Source organism: Typopeltis vanoorti, chromosome 11 (assembly GCF_054136105.1).
Source record: "Typopeltis vanoorti isolate ZY-2024b chromosome 11, IOZ_Tvanoo_1.0, whole genome shotgun sequence".
Classification (NCBI taxonomy): domain Eukaryota; kingdom Metazoa; phylum Arthropoda; class Arachnida; order Uropygi; family Thelyphonidae; genus Typopeltis; species Typopeltis vanoorti.
The window spans coordinates 71086979-71111765 of record NC_143559.1 but is presented as its reverse complement, the minus strand read 5'-3'; the positions used below and the strand labels follow the sequence as shown (position 1 = coordinate 71111765).

General features: G+C 34.2%; 1 protein-coding gene across 2 annotated transcripts in view; it reads right to left on the bottom strand.

The window, feature by feature from the left end:
• LOC150101716 (ectonucleoside triphosphate diphosphohydrolase 5-like) overlaps nt 1-24787 on the bottom strand; it is a 171750-nt gene that overhangs the window by 127701 nt on the left and 19262 nt on the right. The window contains exon 1 of one of the 2 annotated variants that reach the window (XM_090400545.1): nt 9813-9940. The exons of the other annotated variant lie outside the window; for it this stretch is intronic. The gene's annotated coding sequence lies outside the window, so the exon portion shown is untranslated. Of the gene's footprint in view, nt 1-9812; nt 9941-24787 lie in introns of those variants that run through there. 2 annotated transcript variants of the gene reach the window in all.

The window sequence follows — 24787 nt, the reverse complement described above, 5'->3', positions numbered from 1 at the left end:
ACTCCTCATTCCATGCTATAGCTTCAAGCTCGTTATAATCACCAGCCTTGTACTTCCACATATATCCTTTCCTCACAGAAGTCTGAATAGAGCTAGCCACAACCCAGGTGATCACTCATCAACTGGAGGAAAGTACAAACCCCACTCACAATTACATCCTCTGATGAAATGATCACATCTAAAACTCTCGATCCTTGTGTTCCCTCCTTTACATGCTGCTGATAGTTGTCGCTCAAGAAATTAATTTTCCTTATTCCCAAATGCTATCTCTGCATTCCAATCTATACCACCATAATTAAAATCACCCATAATAATCACCCTCCTTTTGTTCACTAACCCAATTACAGTAATCTGTCACAAGCACAAAATACATTATTATTATGTTACACCTCCAGGGAGTCCAAGGACTCATTGAGTGAAGGCACCTGTTCCACAACACCAATGCCGTCTACATCACTAGTATTTTCAGAGACAAACATCCATGACCACGGTGGGATTTGAACTCGCAGCCTTTTGGCTGGAGAGTGGATACACTAACCACTCTGCCAACGAAGGCCGCATGCTAGTGCTATCTAAGGGGGTCTCAATGAGTCACTTTGATTTTGTACAGCAGCTCACTGCTTAATGTGTGCAACTGAAAAGTGCTATATAAAGCAAAAATGGATTACTGCATGGCTAATTTTACATGGCTGATGAAATGATCACATCTAAAACTAGCACACACAATATATGCTATGTTAAATATGAGTGTAAACTGAAGTCAACTAAACTCCAACATACAGTGGCAAAAGATTTTGACTATGAACATTTACAAATCTACAAATAAAACAGGGATTCAATTATTTTTCATAAACAACAAACTGTTTCATACAAAATGTGCAGTTTAGCAATGTTGTCTCAAGAAGATGCTTTTGATAGATCTGACATTTCTATAACAATCACAACAGTCTGTCCACTTTTGAATTGCTCACTTTGCCACCATAACCAATTTATACCACTGCAAATAAATATCATTTAGTAATATTCTGGGACTACAAAAATTCATAACTTGTTTCTCTACAGTGAAAGGATATGTCATGTCTAGAATGCTGCAGCAGCCAGTGCATTATCACTTGCCAGAGAGGAGGAAAAAGTTAAAGATTAATCTTTTATTTGCATATTCTGATTTTTTTTATAAAAAAAAAAAAAAAATAATACTATGTGAGACATTTCTTTAATAATGCTATTTTCTAACTTCGTGCATAAGTAAGGGTTTAGAATTCTATCCTCAATTATAGCATTATATTGCATTCAACTTTTTTTTTTTTTTTTTTTTTTTTTGTCAACATCATCTTCCTAACATGGATTTTAGACCAGGTAGCCTGTTCCGGTCTCATGCCATCCCTTTCTTGATCTTCCGATTCTTCTTTTAAAACTTATTTTATATCTGTATAATATTTTTGGTAGTCTGCTGTTCAGTTTTCAATTCAATTCAAATGTTCTATCCAGTTTTGCTTATACTGTCTTATGTAGTGATTAATTGGTTTTATATACAGGGATTGTAAAATTTCTTCATTTATTTTATGGTCCCACTTGGTATTTTTGTCGACATAAATCCCTTAAATTTTTCTCAAAGAATGCTAAATCTGGGAATGATGCAGAGGACACTGACTTGTAGAAGTAGAGAGATTCTTGTTCCATTGTATAAGGCTTTGATTAGGCCACACATGGACTGTTGTGCCCAGATTTGGTCACCTGGTTTTCAGGATGAAGAGATGTTGGAGAGGATCCAGAGGTGACTGACTAAGGTCAGTCACCTCTGGATCCTCTCAGTCACCTTGGTCAGTCACCTCTGGATCCTCTCTTTCCTCATACTCTGGAATGTTGAGTATGAGGAAAGATTGAGAAGATGTAACTTGCAGAGTCTGGTGGACAGGAGGAGTAGTGGAGATTTGATAGAAACCTACAAGTTGTTGAGGGGGTTGTTATAGGATCAATGCTGGAGAGGTTAGTAGAAGATCAAGGGAGAACCAGAGGTCATCCCTGGAAGCTGTATAAGGAGAGTATGAGAAGCAGGTTTTTTTCATGCAGAGTTGTGAATGATTGGAATGCCTTGCCTAAGAGTGTGGCATCTGCAGAGAATTTGAATGTGTTTAAAGCACAGTATGATGAGCTGCGTGTTTGATAAAAGGACCTCCTAGATGAGTCTTTGACTACATGGGGTCTTGAGTAATAGTAATAATAATAATAATCCTGATTTTCCTCTAGATTATATATTTCTTGATTTAACTGTTTTTGAGATGTCTGTTTTTACTGTACTTGTCTAATCATGATCCATCTTAACGGAAGGTGTTTACCTAGTAAAGCTAACAAATCAAATCTTACAAATCAAGAACACTGCTCACTCACAAGGTACTAAACATTTTCAATTTTTTTTTTTTTAAATAAAATTTATTTTAAATTTTAAATAAAAAACATTGCATTATTTGGCATACTCCTTTGAAAGGATCTTTCATGATCACAGGTGCAGTCAGAATAATAGTTCCTTTTCTTACTATTTCCACCATTCAGATTCAGACGCTCCTCCACTTTTAATGCAGCTTTTTTTTTTGTCTTGCCAACACTCATTTTAACCTTTGAACATGTCTATTATGCTAGAAGTCACATGACCTACTTCACGTACGACTGCTAAACAGTCATTTACATAAAAAAAATCTGCATAGTGAAGTATGAGTAAATAAGCTTATTTAAACTGAACGGAGTTGTTAAAATACCATAATTTTTCAGTATTTATAAATTCAACATCAAAAAAATAAGATTCATTAGCTAGCCAATATATCACTAATTTTCAACCAGCATCTTCACAGCACAACCTTGTCAAAATATAAGCAACGAGTAGGAAACATTCAAATTGTAACAGACAAAAGATAAAGTCCTAAATTGGTGCCTCTATAGCATCATAAAAACAGAAGTTTTTATAATGGATTGATGTGTCATAAATGGCAGCACATGTATTCTGTATTCTCCAAAGTAATGATCTTTCTGTCTGTAATTGGCCAAGTTACAGTAACAAGGCTTGAAATTTGAGATGTGGTTTGAACATGGAGTGAAGATCCTAAGTATTTGAAGTATTTTTTTTAGATGTGTCCTGAATAGATGAGATAGGAATAGTACTGCTTTGGTCCTGTGTGTGTGTGTGTGTGTGTGTGTGTGTGTGTGGAGGGGAAGGTAGAGATGCAGCATTTTATTTATTTTATAAGGATTGCGTCCTCGTTTACTGATTTATAAGCAGCTGTTTTTTTATCATGGATATTTTATCACATTTGACAATAAATTCATAACTTTTTCCTTCTCAAGTTTGGAAACAGGTTATTTTTGTTTATTAATTTCATGTACTAACATTCCTTTAATGATACTGACCATTTAGAAAACTTTCTCCAAATCTCATGATATATAAGAAATTCTGAATCTGAATAATATCTAAAAAATATTGCCATTTGAAAGTTCAGAGATGGTGCTGAATGAATGAGCTCAATCATTACATCCAATAGCATGCCAAAGAACTGTCACAAGTAGTGGATCAACAAATTAAGTGAAACTACTTGTCATGCAAAAAATTTACTTGCCCAAGATCAGTCAGTATGACATGTCTCAATAAGTCAACAGAAATTCCACAAAATGATTAATAGTAATATACTGTGGTTGAGAAAGTTTTTTTTAATTAAATAAAAAATACTATAATTTTTTCATTCTGCAGCTCACCAGCTAGCAAAATTCACACTCCACAGGCAAGTGGGCAAGACTATTTGTCGAGCACTGGGCATAAACAACAACCATTATTAGGTTGTTTGGTTCTGATAATTCTTACAAGTTGTGGATGCACTTCATATGTAGTTGCTGTTTAACACACACGGACAGACGAGATGGATAGGATACGCCGCAAGGTTGGCTGATTGGTAGAGCCTCTGCTACTAATGGCTCACGTAAAAAGTTAAGTTTGAGCGTGGTTAGTAGTAGGAAGGGATTCAATCATTCGTTGCTGTTGGCACACTCTCCCTTGATGAGCTTTGGACTCCCTGGAGGTGTCAAATAACAATATATTATCACAATATATATTATATACACGAGGGTAATCTGAAACGTTCTCAGCCTAACAATGAAAAAACTAATTTATGATCGAATAATATTCCCCAGTTATTGGGAGGTATGGGGAGAACCAGAGGTCATCCCTGGAAACTGTATAAAGCGAGTGTGAGTAGGGGAGTGAGAGGCAGGTTTTTTTTGTTCAGAGTTGTGAATAATTGGAATGCCTTGCCCGAGAGAGTGCGGTGTCTGCAAGGAGTTTTGAGTGTATTTAAGACATGGTATGGTGAGCTGTATGTGTGATAAAAGGACCTCCCAGATGAGTCTTTGACTCCATGAGGTCTTGGGGTAATAATAATAATAATAATTTCAAAATTATTTTTATTTTCAACATAATTTCGCTTAAGACTAATACATTTATTCTAGTGATGCTCCAGCACCATTATCCTGTCCCTTTAGTGGTGCTCAATAAGATCTGCAAAATACCCCTCTACAGCTGCAATCACCTCTTGATTCAAAGATAATCGCTGACCAGCAAGGAAGAGTTTTAGTTTTGGGAAGAGATAGAAGTCAGAAGGAGCCAAATCTGGGGAGGGTTGATGTTCCAATAATTCATAGTGCATTTCCCTTAATTTTCCCATTGCTAAAACACCTTTGTAACAGGTGTATTGTCCTGATGAAAGATGATTTTTTTCTTCTGCAAACCGGGTCTTTTCTCAAGAATTTTTTTTCGTCCAGTCTGGTTAAAAGATCGAAATAATATTCCCCAGTTATTGTTTTACCCTTTTCAAGATACTTAATAAACAAAATGCTTTAGCATCCCAAAACACCCATCTCCATGTCCGTTCCTGCTGATGGAACTGACTTTGTCTTCTTTGAGCTGAACAACCATATTCAGTCGACTGTTTTGACCGCTGTTTGGACTCTGGTGTGTAATGGTGAATCCAAGTCTCATCCATAGTAATAAACTGATGCACAAAATCACTTTTATTCTTGTTAAAACGCTCCAAGCACTGTTCATAGATTTTTCACACAAGTGCGTTTTTTTGATCTGCTGTAAGCAAGCGCAGCATCCATCTTGCGCAAAACTTTTTCATTTGCAATTCTTCACACAAAATATTGCTACACGTTCTTTTGAAATGCCTATAGTCTCAGCAATTTCATGCACTTTGACTCGCTGGTCATTCAATACCATATCATGCACTTGATCAATGATTTCTGGTGTTGTTACACTTTTTGGACATCCTTCACGTGGATCATCTTCAAGGCTGGTATGGCCAGCCTTGAAGATGATCCATGATGATCCAATTCAAATTATAAAACAAACTACTTGATAGAATGACTTGCAATTTCACATGAATGATTATGACAGACCAATTTAGAAAAAAAATCTTGCCGATAGTGTTGCCATCTATGGTCGAGAACTTTTCAGACTACCCTCATATATATAAACACCTCTATAGCATCTTTGGAGTTTATCCTGTTCCCATTTTGTTCTCTGGTGAAGTGCTGATCCTGCATGCTATCCTTCAACATTATTACACTAATATCCATTAAATCTAAAGACAGTAGGGGAGTCCAACACTAAGTATTAGCCCCACAATGCCAACCATGCTTTTCCTTAAAATCATTCACTAATAAACTGCTCAACTTTATCTGGCAACCCATTTCACTCATTCAACATTCCAGATAAAAAAAATCTAGTCTTTGTACCTATGCTAATCACACCTTTACAAAATGTCACCAATTGTTCTTTCCCATCCTATCATGCATTAAAAATTTTTCAGCATTTCCATATAAAACTCTATTGAAGTAACATACATTTCTTTTATATCCCATCTTTTTCACCTATCCACTAAAATTTGTAACCACGAATATTCAAGTCTATCCTTGTAGGGAATATTCCACACCCTAGTTACCATTTTGGTCACTTACTTCTGGATCCTTTCTATACTTCATGGAGAAAAGAAACCGCATCTTCAATCCTGCAAGGCAACCATTGATATACAGATACTTTTTCAAAATAGTTTCATTTATCAAGCAACAGTTTAATATAGCAAGGCATCCGCTTTACAGGATTCAAATTACAATGCACAATCCCCTGCAACCTTCATAACGAACCACAATGTTGTGAACATGCTCTACACCATGGGACAGTCATCTAACTTTGTCAGAATGTTGCTGCACCTGATACTGCATAATGCACACTGAATTAGTAACTTTTCTTTTACGTACGGGCATGCGATTGCCAATATTGATCCTCTTCAATTCCCTGCACATAGTTTGGTGAAATATGGGTTGGGAACAGCCTTCATTAAATGCTTTGGTATTAGATAATTACCACACACACACAGAAAATTCAGTTTGTCCATACAAGCCTTTTCAGACGATAGTGTTCTCATTCCTGGCAGACTGTCTTAGGACCAGAGTTACACTTCTTAGACATGCAATTTTGGTTATTTTCCCACTGATTGAACACGTGAGATATCTCACCTTTAGAGAAACCAGTTAGCTGTTTTCAAAAGTGTGACTTCAGTCAGACAGCACCCATAATAATCCCTTTAACAAATTCTGAAAGTTTCCCCCCCTCATTGTGATCAACACCATTAACGATTACTGACCAGTAGCATTCTTAAATAGCTGTTGAGAACACATGATGCAGTGTATTTTACATATACACTGCATAAGTGACATTTATGTATATATATAAAAAGATTTCTAATTCAGTGGCTGTTATGTGTACAAGAAATACAAACCATTTGTAACACTTCACATGCACACAAAATATTCTTAAACTGTCAGCATTAATAAACTGCAAGAATGTTTTTAGGAACATATTCAGCAGTACATGTTCCTTCAACTTCAGAATGTTAAAACTAGACTAACTGTATCATATGCTCAAGAAGAAAAAAAACTATATCATCATGGTATAACGAAAGCTGAACTCCTGTACAAAGGTTTCAGCAAATGTGCACACAGTGGGATTAGTTTTCCAAACTTATGTTTTCATATTAAAATTTCTGTCAGTAAACTATTTTCATGGTGAAACTTATATAATATATAATATTTATATAATTAAAACCAGTACATATATTTTATGAATAGTTATGCTATATTGAATTCTTGTTATTATTTTGTTGGTATTATCTCGATAGTTCAGAAGCCAATAATGGTAATTTTTGCTATTGTCATTTAAATTCAAGTATATTCATTAGTATTATATATGATGCAGGAATATATGATACATGAATTGTACATATATATATATATATATATTTTTTTTTTTAAATAGATTTAATGACTTAAACCAAGATAACTTATAAAGTTTAATGAGAATATATCTAAAAAGCTGGGAATTACAGGTAAAAATTGCAACACATAATTGAAACAAAAAACGTATTTTTTAAGTTGTTCTAACTTGCATGCTATTGTTTATTGCGTGTGTACATGCAGGCTCTCGTGAACGCCAATATTGAATAACTGCAGTATGGCTATCTGGGATGTTATAAATTAAATTGCTGTTTAAGTGTTCAGAATTCAGGATGATTTCCCTGGACTCTACAATTTTTCTTTCGAACTCATCACCACAGCAAAAAATATTTTCTGATTTATCCCAGCAAATGGAGTGATTTTGGAGATCATCATTAGGATTGATTGAAAAAAGAACATGACTGGATAATGCAGTTGCACGTGATCTTTTATAGGACATGTCTCTCTTATGCTCCTCTATACGTTGTTCAATAGATTTGTTGGTTTGTCCAAAATACGGGATATTGCAATCACACCATAATTTATATACACCTGGATATTTTAGGTTGCGATGAATAGGTTTTGGATGGCTGATAAGAGAATGGATTTTTGGAAGTGTGGTGAAGAACGTCCTGATGTTTGTATTTTTTAAAGGTAGCATCTCCATCCCATACGTAACACAGTCTCTAACAAATTGCCAATTTGTTAGAGACTGCTAATGTATGGGATGGAGATGCTACCTTTAAAATTATTATTAGTTTCTGTGGTGCACTGCCTAGGAGGATTCAGAAGAAATTTCTTAATCGTTTTTTCGGAGTATCCATTTTGTTTAAAGATAAGAGAGAGGTGATTTATTTCTTTTTGGAGTTCATCTGGTTCATTCAAAAGAGAGCATGCTCTGTGTCCTAAGGTAGATAGTTCCAAGCTTCTGTTGTGGGAAATGATGAGAATGACTATGTAGATATCTATTAGTATGAGTAAGTTTCCTGCATATAGAGATTTTTAATATTTCAGAGCATCGAGTAATCATTACATCCAGGAATGGTAAGGAGTTATTTTGTTCTAGATCAGCAGTAAATTTTATATTAGGATGTTGGTTGTTAAGATGATGAACAAAATCTATGAGAGATGTGCATCTGTGACTCCATATAATGAAAATATCATCAACATAACGTTTCCAAAGTTTGGGTTTAAATGAGAAGGAAGATATAGCTTTCGTTTCAAAATCTTCCAGGAAAATGTTAGCTAGAACTGGGGACAATGGGTTGCCCACTGCCAGGCCTTGTTTTTGTTTGTAAATGGAGTCCCGATATCTAGAGTAACCAGAATGAATGCAATGTTTTAATAAAGCAAACATTTTTTTTGGATAATTTTTCCTTTAGTAATGTAAGTACTTCGTCTGTAGGAACGTTAGTAAATAAAGAGATAATGTCAAAACTTGCTATAATGCCATTTTCATTAATAGAAATATCTTTGATACGAGAAACAAAATCTGTGGTGTTTTTGATGAATGATGAGGATTTACTGGAGAAACATTTGAGGTGCTTTGCTACATATTTTGAAAGATTGCAAGTAGGTGAATCAATTCCTTCCACGATTGGGCGAAGAGGGGTGTTTTCCTTATGTATCTTAGGAACTCCATAGATGCGTGGTATAAGAAAATGTAGAGAGCATAAAGAAAGGCGAACATTATGAGGAAGTTCACTCGTAGTCTTTAACAAGTTGTTTGTATGGTTTTGTAATTCTCTTGTAGGATCTTCCTGAAGAATTGAGTAAGTTATGTTGTCTTCAAGTAATTGAAGCATTTTGCTGTGATAATCTTCAGAGTTGAGGACGACCGTGGAATTGCCTTTATCTGCAGTTAAAATAACAATGTTATTATTCTTTTTAAGTTTTTTTTAGGGTTTGTCTTTCAGCAGGAGAAATATTATCTGTTGGAGGTTCAGCATTATTGATAATGAAAATCGATTCAATACGGAGAAGTTTCGCTAAATGATACTTTTTTTTTTAGCTACTATGTTGTAACTTCCATTCAACCATCCAAGTAATATCTATCAACAGCACACATCTAAACAGATTAGGGTTGAAATTGGATGAGTTTGATTAAAAATTTCAGCTCATGCAGATACATGTCTCTCTAGGAGACGTTTGAAATTAAGGCTGTTTCAACAACTGGACTAGTCAACTAGAAGCCAATATTATCTAAAGAAGGTAATACTTTCAGGCGGAATATAAAACTATTTTATAGTTTATTCAACTTAAAGACGAATAAACTATTTTATAGCAATCAATGACAACATACAACTATGAACCTACACTTATAATAAAAGGATCCAATTAATAAAGTGTTGTTGCCATCTGATACGATACTGAAATCAACCAGTGCATTTGGGTTTACTAACTAAAAATCAATGTTAGAGGTAAAATACACATACATATATTTAACGATTTTTACATACCATCTCAATATCAAAACCGATGTATATTAAAAATGTTCTTACTTTTTCATTATATCGAGCTCTGCTATTCCTATAGGATAAATTTTAATTAACCAGCAACTCATACTGGCGAAGGGGGGAAAAAAATTATAACCAGCCAACACAGATGGTAGAAGATACAGCGCCGTCTAATCAAAATGCTCTAAAATGACAGTAAAGATGATAACCTGATTTTTTCCCATGAATATATTATACTGTATAAAAGTTCAGGTAAGAAAATAAAATGCAAAGTAAAATTATTACACTAGCAGCTTACTTGAAAATTCACGCTTCTACTACCTGATGGTAGATAGGTGACAGAAGTAGAAGAAATACTTGCGTACTAAGTGATCTCTTTGCAAGACTGCAGCATCCACGTAAAGGTACTGCATAACAGATAACGCAAACTGATGCAATATAGATATTATTATTATTATTATTATTATTATTATTATTATTATTATTATTATTAGACACATCCAGGGAGTCCAAAGACTCATCGAGGGAGACTGTGCCAACAGCATCGAACGATTGATTCCCTTCCAAATACTAATCGCACTCAAACTTGCTTAACTTTTTTTCGTGACCATTAGTAGCAGAGGCTCTACCAATCGACTAACCTTTGCTTGCCGATTGACAGATATGAAGTAGACGTGCTTAGAATAGTGCATCTACTAGAATATTGCATCTTTAAGCGATGTGAGAATCTCAATTCGAATGCCGTAATGGGATTAACAACTGGAATTAGCATTGCCTCTGATCGGGCTGTTTAATTTCAGTATCAGCTCCAGTAAGGTCCATTGGAGTGGAAACAAGAGCAAAATAGTTCCATTGAATAAATACGGTTCCAAGACAGAAGTAGCAAATTGCAGATATCGGTATCTCCGGAAAGAGTTAAAGATTTTGAGAAATTTGTCAGACAGATTTCAAGAATGGGTGGATAGGAATATATGATAACTATATACAGAAAGGACTTCGGTACTTCCCACCAAGTAAGGTTTCGTGAAGAGTAGATTCTGCCTTAGTAAGAAATTACTGACGTTTATAATAAAGAGACATTTGAGTTGGATAAAGGAAATAACGCAAATGAAAACATGCATTTAACATATAAAAATACTATTACTAGTAATGGGAAGTAGTTGGTGTAGATTTTGTAGACGAAGATGGTGGGTTGTGTAATGTGGAATAGCCTCGATGAATCCTTGAACTCCTTAGAGGCATGACGTAATAATAATGAATTTAGAAATAAATAAACAAAAATAAATCAACTAATGCCTTTAATTCCCTTATACGGAGTAGACGAGGCCTTTATACCCCATCTAGCTTTTGGAGACTGAGTGGGAAGCTTAATCTCCACCGGTAGCCAATCAGAGATCGCTGGCCCATGTCTATCACTAATTATAGCAGCCACCGATGAAGAGGCTGGCAAACAAGTGCTGTCATCTCTTGGTACCTAACCCTTACGAGATATGTTACTGTCTGAAATAATGTGGGTACTACGGTCGATTTTCTTGCGTTTACAGGATAAAAAACCCGAGTTTCGGGAGGAAAATCCAGCTTGCCCGTGCCAGAGATCGACCAACTCGGGAATCGGTTGAAGAAATGCTTAGAAAAAGTTCCTCTAGTCGGCGACTAGACTTGAACATAAGTCTGACATAGAGATTGAACTGTCCACTCAGTCTCCAAAAGCTAGATACGGTATAAAGACCTCACCTACTCCCTATAAGGGAATAAAAGGGGTTAGCTGATTTATTAATGAATTTAGATGAATGAGAATTTTTTTAATATAAATACCCCTTTTTATTCCCTTAAAAATTCCCTCACCCGAAAAAAAAAAAAATTGGCTTTTTTTTTTTCGGGTGAGGTTATCTTTCGTTGGTCATAGCAAAATGTAGATACAGGGCATTCGAAATCACAAGCGACAGTTCACTATACGAGTGATTCGAAAAACGAATACAGCCTGCTCCTTTTCATGGTAACGAAAGAAAAAATGAAACAAAACAGCTTCTTTGCATCATTATCATACGTGGAATTACTTTCTCAGTGAGAAACTACGAGGTCAGTAGATTGGTCATGGTGGACCTACTTACTGGTTCCAACCTCTCTGAGTCAAGAGAAGCAGGTTAAATATTCTGTTTTTGTTTCACAGATGACATCCAATCTCTATAAAGTAAAATAATGAGTCAGGGAAGTATTGCTTTATTTGACTTGTAAATGCTGGAAAGAAATCATTTATTGTTACATCTGTATATCGGATTAAACAGTGGTGGTCTCATTCCATCCATTTCTCGTTCATCCGAGAGGGGTGAGTGTTGTGATTAGGGGTTTTTAGACAATTTAATGCAGACGGCTTTCCATTCCTTTCCTGCATCCCTCTAGAGGTAAGTATTATATGTCTGTAGATATGTGTATTCACATGACAAGTTTGCCTGTTTGTGGGATGAAAAAACCCAAGGCTGGCTAACTCTCCTTCACTTAAAAAGCTTTGATAAAGATTCTTGGCTTCCTAAGGTGCTCTCATTAAGCACTTATAAATAAAACATTATGGGCTACTTTGTACTACTTTGTACAACAAGAGCACAGAGTACAACTCTGTGCTCTTGTAACCCTTTCAAGCTCATTTATTTTGTAATGATTCAAAGCAATAACGATCATTTGTAATAATGGGATAAGCAATATGTTGATATATAGTTCTTTTATAAATTATATTGAAAGCAATAAAACAGCTCTCCCATTAATTAATGATCTTCCACTTCATTATATATATATATGAAAGCTTAATACTGGACGATATCTCCGAAACAAATCAGGTTCTAGTGGCGCACCCAGGATTTAATCTTGGTGGTGGTGGGGGGGGGGGGGACAAGTTGAACGGATAAAAATATTTTTAGTACAATGAATTTGCATTAAAAATATTTTTATCCGTTCAACTAAAATTTGTTAAATTTCATTCATTCAATAAAATTCATTAAATATAATTCATTAGGTAATTACAAAAATTTATTTAAAGAATAAAATTCAGTTTTCTTTTCTTTTTACAAAGCTCTTCAATTACTTCAATCGTGGTTACATTAATCTCTCTCTGTATATATATATATATATATATATATATATATATATATAGCAAAGCCAGTCCGTTCAATCGTGATTGTGTCATGGTAGATCTTAAATAGGTTTTTAAAAGGTGTAGGTTAGAAAATGACCTTTCACTGACGCATGTTGTTACCCGAAGCGTTGTAAATATTTTTAATAAGTTATAGATGTTAGGATATATCATTTTGTCACGCTTTGAAACTGCATCGACGGCATTTTTGCATGGAGCTATTGCAAACGGTTTTTCAAATTTCTTATACCACAACTTGAATTCGGCGTTCACAATTGCTGGATTTGTATAAGGCAAATTACCGGCATTAAAATTCACACAATTGACGAAAATCTTCCATTGCACTTGCTGTTGGAGCATCTTTTCCATTTGGTAGAAGAGAAAAAAATATATTTCAAAATGTTGCGGTGCCAAGTGAAACGTTCATGAAGTTGAATCAATATTTGGTCAATAAATGGAGTGAAATAGTTCTGAAATACTCTTCTACAGAATCGGCTGGAACATTGGACCTTAATGTTTGTTTTGATGAAGTCTTTGGCTTTTTAATGTCAATATTAAAATTACTGGCTTTTATACATGCTTCATCGTAAATATCTTTAAATGAAGAATCGGTGTTTTACAAACGGTATTTAATTGAGCCACAACATCATCAACAAAATTTAGGGAAATTAAGAGGTCACTGTCAGATTTTTGCATTATTTTAGACAATAGTAAGGTGCACGCAAATATTTTTTGCAAGCTAAATAAAGATATTATAAATCTTAAAAGATATTAATATTATAATATTATAAACAACAACTACATCCTGTCTTTTAGAGGTATTAACGAAATTGTGTACCTTTTCAGTTATGCCAATACAATTTCTTATTTGTCACAGATATAGCATTTCCAAGTGCCAAATTCAAACTATGTGATGCACAATGAACATATAAAGCTTGTCGATATTATTATTACATAACATCTCCAGGTAGTCCAAAGACAGATCAAGGAAGGGCACCTACTCTACAACTCTCCGTCTTCACCAACCACAAATACAATCATCATCATCATCATCATCTACACCAACGCTGTCTTCTGCCGACCACTACCACTAGTATTTTCACATACAATCACAAACATCCATGCCCATGGCGGGATTCGAACTCGTAGCCTTTTGCTGGAGATTCGGCCGACCAGGCCGGATATATAGATAAAAACTTAAATTTTGTGTAAAAATTAAAACAAATTTTTAATTTTTATTAAACAAATAAATGAAATGATATAATTATGTTACTATTTACTTTTAATGAGATGGATGAGCTTCTCGACCTTGCAGAGTTGCTGAATATCTGGCTCAATATTGGTCACCTTCAGTCGAAGATCGGCACACACACTAAGACGAATTCTGTATTTTGTTTTTATTTGAAGGAACGATGAAAATCGTTTCTCTCAAAGATAGGTTGTAGGAAACTGCATGATTTTCGACTTCTTCAAATAATTCGGGAAATTCACTTCTCACTGAAGGCGAGATCCAGAATCGAGCCAAACCACGATCACGGAATTGCATTTTAAGCCCACTGTCACTTGAAAGCTCAATTAGCTGCTCTTTTTTCGATAACGAAAGGTTTCTTGTGGCTGCAAGCCTGAATTGGATCGTGAAATCACAGAAATTTCTTATAAAAAGTTATTCGGAAAATGTTTCCAAATTCTGTTTCAGAGTTTTGAGGTAGACACAAACCCTTTCCCAGTGGTTAAATTCTAAACCAATAAGTTCCGGGGGTCCTATACAAAATAAGCAATTGTATTTAGCTTTTGAATACTATCTGGGGAAGTTCCAAATCTCCCTGTCCCTTTCATCACGCGTTCGTAATCAGGCTACTGTTGATATTCACTTTATATACACATTCAAACCTGTAAACAATTGTTGAATAATAACACAATAATGTAGGCATAATTACCGTAAAGGGAGAAAAGTCACAAAACAGAAAAATGTTCCTACAAAATAACCAACTGTATTTACTTTAAATGCGATCCACTGGTCGAGTGTCCACCAAATCTTTCCTTTCGTTCAGCGTATTAATATTATCGCATTGCAACTGATGGGAATTCTGTTTTTCTGTGGATTCGTTACAGACCTCTTTCTCTTCAGAAACTACACACAAACTGTCATTACAAACTCGTTTTGTATTATCACTGTCATCCGAGATATTTTTCCGTTTAAAGAAGGTACCAATGTACTTATCGTACTTACTCGCATATAACTCTCACCCCTAATTTTACTTTTCGAAAAAAAGAAATTAAAAAGTTTCGCATATACCTCGCAAATGAAAAAAGCTGAAACACATTCAGAGCAGGGCGATAGTATCTTGCTCCCGAGGTAAACAACACGCCCTCCCCCAATAGCCACTATATTGCAGAGACAATAAAAACAAATACTTTTATTATGTCAGTGAATAAGGTATAAGCAGTCTGTGTAATATATTTCTCAACAAACAGTGCAATTAGAGACAACTGGAATAAAAACGACACTAATTAATAAATCACATGTCCCCTCATACAGAAACTATACTGTATATATAGACTCAAGCAAAACCATATGTTGCACCTGCAAACACAGAATCTAACAAAAACTATTGTTATTAATTAGATTGTGTGAATTCGCTCGGCAGCAATAAAATTCAACCGAAAGTGCTAAAATTCGTAAACGTGTTAAAAATAAGATATATATATATATATATATATATATATATATATATATATAGTGAATGCTGTTATGGCAGTTTCACATATTATTGGAATTCGGTTGAAGAGAGTTAGCATTTCAACTCAATTGTCAGTTTGCTTTTCGCGCGAAAAATATATAAATACTGGAGTTAATTCACAACACATTTTGTCTAAGTATTACTAAGCACTTCTGAAGGTATATTGAGCCTTGGTTGAACGACGAAAACCTTCAACAATAAAAATCAATAAACAACAAGCAGTTGGTTGAAATGTGGTTATGTGGACAACACATGTTCACTTCAAATCTGACAAAACAGCAAGGGAAGGTGGAAGCAATAAAATCACATTGTTTTTCACTTCACCCCTCTTTTATTACTCGTCATTCTGCCCCTACAAATTAAAATGGTGGCAGAATGTTCATTCCATGAACATTCTGCAGCTATTTTTTTTAAAGTATTCATTTTATTTTAATAATTTTTACTTACTTATTCAATTTTAATTTGTTTTGTTTGGACAATTAAAATATATAGATTTATTTGGTTAATTTAAGCCTGTGGACTACCTGTCCCATCGTCGCGGACCATAGGTTGAGAAACACTGCTATAGGGGTTCTCTCACCTTATGTGAACCCTAATTCATAAATAGTATAGAAATAGAAGACATGACACAACATAATTAAAAAATTAATTTTAATTAGGAAAAGTATTTTGGAAATTTTTCTAGTGTTTTTTAACTTTTTCTTTTTTGGGGGGGAGGGCCCCCTTGGCCCGCTCCCTGGGTGCGCCACTGTCAGGTTCAAATATCATTCGACAACTCTACAATTTAAGAAAAACGCAGAAATTTTAAAACAGTCAAATTGTTCCATATGCTCATCGAACATTGTTCTGTCCCTCATAAGTTAGGAATTAATGTGATTGGAGTAAAGATAGGATTGAGAAATATTATGAAATCCCCTTTAGGCTGTTGAAATAGAGACGTACTAAAAATTAAAAAAAAAACTAATTTGTTTATATATGTTTAACCCTTGTACAGAATCAGAGATAGGCAATGGGGGTCAATGAACAATGTTTATCTATATTCTCACGAAATTCGCATAGTAAGTGGTTTCCTTTTCTTTTTTCTTTTTTGCTTGCTTGTTTGTTTGTTGCACGCATTATTTGTTGTTATTTATCCTGACCAATGAGATTATTTTCATAGAAACCGATTTGAATTATAATAAAAGCAACTATGACACAGACCAGCATATAATGTCTGTTAATTGCGTAAGTTCCAGTCGTTCTGCCTGTTTTCCGAGATGAAAACCTGAGTTTACAGGAGGGGAAAAACACTCTTAGCTTTTTTGATTATGACACCAGCTAACTCATCATTATAAATTACGTCATCAGCTAACTTGAAAAGCTATTATAAAGGTTCTTGGCGTCTTAGATTAATTCGATCCCACTTCTTTTCAGTCGAAGATAAAATATCCCGAAGTCCTTGCGATTACATTTATTTCTTTAGCTGAAATAATAATAATAATAATAATAATAATAATAATAATAATAGAATGAAACACATAGCTTTACTTGAGTGATGATAATATGTATGAATATGTATGGTAATATGTATGAACATGATAATACGAAACGTAGCAAGCATTAAAAACTGACCATCATTAGTGGAGGAGTTCACGTAAGAAAACAATCTCTGTAAACAAACCATGTGTGAGATTGTTCTGTTTGCTTGGAATTACGACCGAAGTCGATAAGGCTTATACTGCCAATATATTGTGTTTGTTAACTGAGTGTATGTTCTATGGCTGGGTTGCTTGTTTTGTGAGATGAAAAAAATCGAGATTCAGGGAGGAATAAACGCTTTCATCCATATATGAGAGGGCAAACTTACCTTCATTTGAAAAGCACTTAGAAAGTTTTCATCCAAAAGGGGGGGGGGGGTCAGAATCTAGATCTTTCCAAGCAAAGGGCATTGTCAAAGCAATTGACTAAGGAGTAGTACAGGTGTTTTTTTTTTTCGAAAATACCTACAACTCGTTGTTAACAAGATTTCACACCAAGAAGGATTTTTCAAGATTTTTTTTTTTTAATCTACGAACTTCGTCTAGGTAGGTTTTGAGATTATCTCCTCATAAATATATAGTGTTTGAGTTTTGATGCCCTAAGTTTATAATGCTATAGAGTAGATCCAGAATTTTGAGATGTAGCAAACAACTGCCTCGGACGTAAAGCTGACAAAAGCAAAAAGTTGAAATACAGAGATTTAAAAAATAATAATAATTTACAGGAAAAAAACTAAAAGTTATTTCTAAGGATTTTGAATTTTAATCAGGTTATACACTTAATAATATCGATTCGACCAAGATGAAAAAAGATGCTGCAGATTTAATTTAAAATATCTCAATAATTTGAATGAGTTGTATATATTTGAAGAAATTAAATCTCAACCACCAAGCACCATCACTTTTGCCAAATGTAATATTTGCCAAGTTCACTGATATGTTACGATTAATTAGTGAATAGAATCTTGTGGAATAGTACTTGGATTTTAATGACAGTTTAATTTCAAATGGATAGCACTGTTGTAATGGAATAAGGAGAAAGTAAAATTTGTAGATACAGTTACCAAGCTCATCATTTAATCAATTTCCGCAATCTATTCATCAACTATTTAGCTGATAAAAATAATCTGCGGTATTTAAGCGCATAACATGACTAGATTGGCTTTCTCGTTACCATAATTTTAGGAAAAGGTGGTTAATCTAAATATATATTTTTGTGGATAAATGCTGCGTTCTCTTGTCAGGTTTGCGGATGAAAAAACGGAATTTTCAAGTGGAAAATCCATCCTCTCATGAAACTGGCAAGCTCACCTTCCATTAAAAAGCCCTGATAAAGGATCTTAGAACCATTGATAGGATAAAAATCCAGGTCTTTACAATCCGAAGGGTTGATAGACACTGAACTGAGCTATAGTGGGATTGTTTAACATACTTCATCTAAAAATAAGTGATGTTTCATAAAAAAATTTTCTATATAAAAAAATTGAGCCACATACTGGTGAAATAAGGTTGGCTGCAATTTAGTATTAAGAACTACATGGCAGCCATTACTGTTTTAAGAATGTAAATTTTCTCGGAAATTCAAGCAATACCATAACAACAACAACAACAATTTTACATTTGATTTGAAGTAATTCCTTCAAAAGTGTAACATAAGGGTTTCACTCTAATATGAACAGGTGCAGAAGAGACAGTTAAAATTAGCTGATTGTGTTCTTTCATTGCCATGCAATATTGTAAATAGAATACAATGAGAAAAATATTAGGATAATATCGGGGTGTCCAGAAGAAATGCAAAGATTTCTATACTGCTTCAGTCTCCTGACTGTTTTTTTTTTTTTCATTTTGTAACTTTTGATGCCTTTTGTATTCTTGTAGAAGTATATTTATTTTTAATATTACCTTGGATACACTATACCTTGATACCTTCGATTCACTATCAGTGAAAACTAGAAGGATGGAGATTGTCTCCTCACCTGTCTTCAAAAGGTTATTCGCAGTTAAAGAGTTCCTTCTATTCTCCGTCTGTCTTTTGGAAATAAAAGGCGTTAGAGGATTTTTTGTTTTTAGTTTATATTATAGTCCGACCAATACGGACTGTGATAAAATTTTTGATCTCCAAAAGAGACACCACTTACTAGTGGAGAAGCTACACCTGAAGTTGATGACGTCAACCATGTAGAACAAGTATTATGCGTAGTTGAACAATTATAAGTAATAGTTTTAAGATTATTATATTTGCAATTATCAATTGTATTATAATTAATGAACAGTCTAAAACACTGTTTAATCTGCCAAAAAACAGGCAGATAATATTGATAATCATCCATTCACCATGGCAATCTCAATCAGAATTCCCAAAGAAGCAGCTTCAATAAAAAGGCATAAATATGATTAGTAATTCCAATCAGTTGTTCTAAACTAGGTGTATGGCCTTTAATGCTTTCATTAAACACGTTAAGCTCTCTCCATTATGGCATTTCGTAGTATGGTAGTAACCCTACAAATTTGTTGTAACTACACGTAATATGATTAGAACCTGTTAATTTGTTCATTTAAAACATCATAAGGAACCCTTGTTGGGATTAATTAATTTTCAAGAATCCTTTTAAAACTGGACAAACATTTCATTTATTGTATCTTTAATAGAATATCGTATCATAAATAGAATTTCATAGAATATCGAGCGACAGGGGAAGAATGAGAGGCCATCCCTAGAAGCTGTATAAGGTGGATATGAGCGGGGGGGGGGGGTGAGAAGTAGATTTTTTCATGGAGAGTGGTAGGTGATGGGAATGATTGCCTGAGAGTGTGGTGAGTGCAGAGACAGTGAATGAATTTAAGTCGAGGTTCGATGAGCTGTTCATGTGAGAGTGGGACCTCCCACAATGAGTCTCTTGATTCCATGGGGGTCTGGTGATAATAATAATAATAATAATAATAATTAATATATTTATACATTTCTCTATGATAAAGTAGATTCGTTTCACAGAGACTAGTGTGATGTAATTTTTGAATGTAAAAAGGATTCAATAGTAAATTAGTATTGTAGGTAGGCTAAAGGACAGATGGGAAAGAATTAGCATACAAAAACCAAATATGAAATCCTATCACGCCACTTCAGACATCTAATATACAGCGTGGTGTTGCTATTCACAGAGCGAAGAAAATCCTGACTGAAGACTTTCACAAACATTCCACCCACAGACTATAGGATAGATAGCAGGTGTATTACTTTGCATACTAGACCGGCATCTGGCTGACTACGTGGCAATATAGTCAGTACGTTTCGTTGTCAAGTGTCATTAAAATTAATTAATTAAATCCGAAACGACACAAGTATTTTTAGTAATGATAAGCAAGTAAGCGAAACATCATGTTAGCTGACGTATAGTAAAATGATATCACATGGAATTAAGTGCTTGGAATTATGTTCGAAGCAGCTAAATTCAATATGAGGCCAATGTATCATATCAGTTAGATGAGAACGTTTTTCTAGGAAGTTAGCCAGTTTCTCAGGTGAAAAACTCAAGGTTCCAAGAAATAAACATTTGCTACCTCCTTATGAAACCGGTATCATACGGATATTTCAACGCACATTGCAATTATCAGTTGTACTGAAATTCAATATGCTTAAATCAGCTTTAAGTCGATTAGACCCAAATGGATCCATAAGCAAGAAATTAAAAATTTTCGTTATGATTAGTTTATTTTTGTAATAAGTATAATTGATAAATATAAATATATTATATAATATATATTATTAATTTTAATATTGTTTAATAGTATATTTTTGTGACTCCCACAAAAACTTGTACATCTATAGTACATTAGTACCTTGGCTTGTTGGTTAGAGAGCAGATTCGCTAACAACTCTACCAACGAGATCTGCAAATATATATATTCCCGATACTGATTATCTTAAACTAGGGGCCACTAAAATGATCTCAAACGGGACTTGCGTTGCTGAGGCCAGAATTCCTTGAGTACAATTACTTTTTTTTTTTTCATCACAATGTTCGTCTTCTAAGAGTCGGTAAGGGTCACATAAATAGTGCGTTTAAACAATCCTTCACACCCCAGTCCTAATTTTAAAGAGTATTTCTGAAAAAAAAAAAAAAAAAAGCATTGGCATTCGTATTAAAAAAAAAGAAACCATTTCATTTGTCTATTATTAGTCTTTAAAGGCCATTATCATCATCATCATCATTATCAGCTGTTGTCGATCTACTGCTGGATGTAGGCTTTTCCAAGATTATTCCGAAGCTGTCTGTCAATGGCTCTCCTTTTCCATGTCACTCTTGCAAATCTGATGATATCATCAATCCATCGTGATTTAGGTCGGCGTCGTGGTCGTTTTTCCTCTCATGGAATTCAGTCCAGTGCTTCTTTTGTCCATCGTCGATCTTGTCTTCGAGCAACATACCCAGCCCACTGCCACTTTATTTGTTTCACTCTTCCTATGATGTCAGAGACTTTGGTTTGATTTCTTATCCATGTATTCCTTTTTTGATCCAATCTTGTGATACCAAGCATACTTCTTTCCATACTAAATTGTGTTATTCGTAATTTTTGAATTTCCTTTGCATTCAGTATCCATGTTTCACAGCCATATGTCAGTATAGGAAGAATACATTGGTTAAAAACTTTTCTCTTCAGGATAATGGTAGTTGGCTTTTGAATATTGAATGTAATTTTCTAAATGCTTTCCACCCAAGAATCGTGTGGCTTTTTATTTCGTTCATGATATTTTGTTCCACTGATATCTGTTGTCCTAAGTATATGTAATGATCTACTTGTTTAATTTCCTCATTATTGATTTTTATTATTTCTGGTTGGATATAGCTATTGAACATAACTTGGTCTTCTTTAGGTTTATCTTTAGGCCAACTGTTTTGCTACCAATTTGGAGTTCATAGATACGAGTCTGTAATTCATGCGCAGTTGAAGTAAGGATAACTATGTCATCTGCAAAGAGTAAATGGCTTACATATCTTCCATTTATCTTCAGACCTTTTCCTTCCCAATCAAGAAGTTTGAATATTTCTTCTAGACACACTGTGAATAATTTTGGAGATATTGCGTCACCTTGTCTTATACCTCTCTGTATTCCCAGAGTAGAGATGTTTCCATTGAAATGAATTGCTGCTGTGGAATTGATGTATGCTGATTTGATAGTTCTGATGTAGGGCTCCTCCACTTGTTGGTTTCGTAATGCTTCAAGTATTTCGTAATGCTATAAGGTACTTTGATTCACAAGTTTCAAGTGAATCAAAGGCTTCCTCGTAGTTAATAAAGCCAAGACATAATGATAACTGATATTCATTACACCGTTCAATAATCTGCTGTACAACTTGAATATGGTCCATTTTACTAAAGCTCCTTCGAAAGCCTGCCTGTTCTTTTGTTGTGCTAGGTCTAAAGTCGCACAAAGCCTATGAGCTAAGACTTTTGTAAAAACTTTGTAAACCACTGATAGTAGACTGATAGGTCGGTAGCTCGTCAAGTCTTCTATCTCACCTTTTTTTATGTATAAGAATTAGCGTAGCCTTCTTCCATGTTGTTGGTCATCATTTTTCTTCAGCATAAAGTAAATAGTTTTGCTAAAAATTTGTAGATTATTTCTCCACCTGTTTTTAGAAGTTCAGTTATAACTTCTTCCTCACCTGCAGCTTTCCCATTTTGCAAGCTTTGGATGCTCCACGTAACTTCTTCTGGTAGAATCTGTGGTACTTCAGCTGTGTCGTAGTTGTCTTCTTCATTTAATTCATTATCCTGATATAATATTAAGTAAAATGATTCAACTCTTTTTGCTATAGCATATCTATCTCTGGTGATGGTCCCGTCTTGTAGTTTGACTGCAACCATCTGTTTGTTGCTATTCATCAATTACTGTTTGGCTTTTTTGAGACTACGGTTGTTTTCAATTGTTTGTTGTATGGATTTACAATTGAATTTTCTTATTTCTTCTGTGATACTTTTTCTGATTGTTTTGCACAGTTCAGTGTATTCAGTTTCATTCTGTAGGTTAATTGATTGTTTCATTTCTCTTCGTTTCTTTATAAGCTGTTTTGTTTCTTCAGAGATTTTGTCTTGTTTTTGCTTTGTGGTACCAGCTATTTCAAGTGAGCATTGTAAAAGGTTTTGGGTAATAATGTCATTACTTTCTGATAGATCAGCATTGTCATCTATAATAAGATGTTTAAATCTATTGTTTAGTTCTTGTTGGAATATATCTTTTTTAATGTTGAGTTTGTGTACATCTATGTTTTGCTTTGATCTCAGAAAACATTTTTCTTCTTTCTTTTTGGCAGTTTATTTGGATTTTACTGCGTATCATGCGATAGTCACTTCAAATGTTGAAGGTGTTTATAACAGAGCAGTCTTGAAAGATATTTTTCTTATTGCTGAGGATAGTTTTTTTTTCATTTGGACTTTTCCATGTGCACTATCTATGTGTTTTTTTTTCTTGAAAAAGGGATTCATGATGTACAGGTTTTCTTTTTCTGCAAATTCTATTAACCTTGCTCCTCTGTCCTCTCTCATACTATATTCAAAATTTCCCATTGAGCTTTCATCTCAATGTTGAATACCAATTCTAGCATTAAAAGTCTCCCATTACAATTCTGGAATGATGTTTTCCTTTATTGTAGAGTTGGCATACATCACGATAGAAGGCTTCAATTTCTTCGTCAGTATGACTTATTGTTGGTGCATACACTTGGATGATCTTAAGAGTGTATCTTTTCGAGATTTGAACAACAATACTTGCTATTCGATCAGATACACTGTCAAATTCTATTATGTTGTTCTTCAGTTTTATGTTGATCAAGAATCCAACTCCACTGATTCTTTCCTTATCTGGGCCTCTATAATATAGTATGTCTCCATTTTTTAATTGAAGAATTTCTTCACCATAAGGTACTAAGCGAAAATCTTCACCGTTACGGCTTGTTTATTTATATTACCAACTAATTCGGCTTTGTCTTCTGGAGTGTATATGATCAGAAGGCAGGCGTTAAGCAGGACCTGGTGGCTGCCAGAGGCCCCGAGATTGAATGGGGTCGAGCTTACTTTTCCAAATGTAGAAATTATTTAAAAAAAAAAGTTTTGGCTATTTTCATTTCATTGGGAGAAAGATTTTTCTCTGCCTTATCCCAACTAGCCAAGACGAAGTGCATATTAAAATTGTAATATACCATTGATATTACATTGAAATATATGATGGATACGAAGTGTAAAGGAGTGATGTATTTTATTTATATTGACGGCGACGTGGTTAAAAAGGGTAAAAAAAAACTATCTAAAAAGTACGATATCAGAACAAAGGTTAAACAATATGGTGCTATTGTATATGGAACAATAAGTATTAAATAACATCGATACTTCGAAAATAATTCATGAATTTACTAGAGAAAAATCGAGAAAAATTTATTTAACTTTTTACTCCAAATAAATATATTTCTTTCTTTTTTACTTAACACATTTTATTATTTCATTGTAATTTTAATTTTTATATTTTTTATATATTTTATGCCTGATGTTATTATAAAAAAAACATTTATTGCTATGTTTTGAAATAAAAATATTAAATTACACATTATGTGTGTCTAATTTTTTGTTATAGTGAAGTCCTAT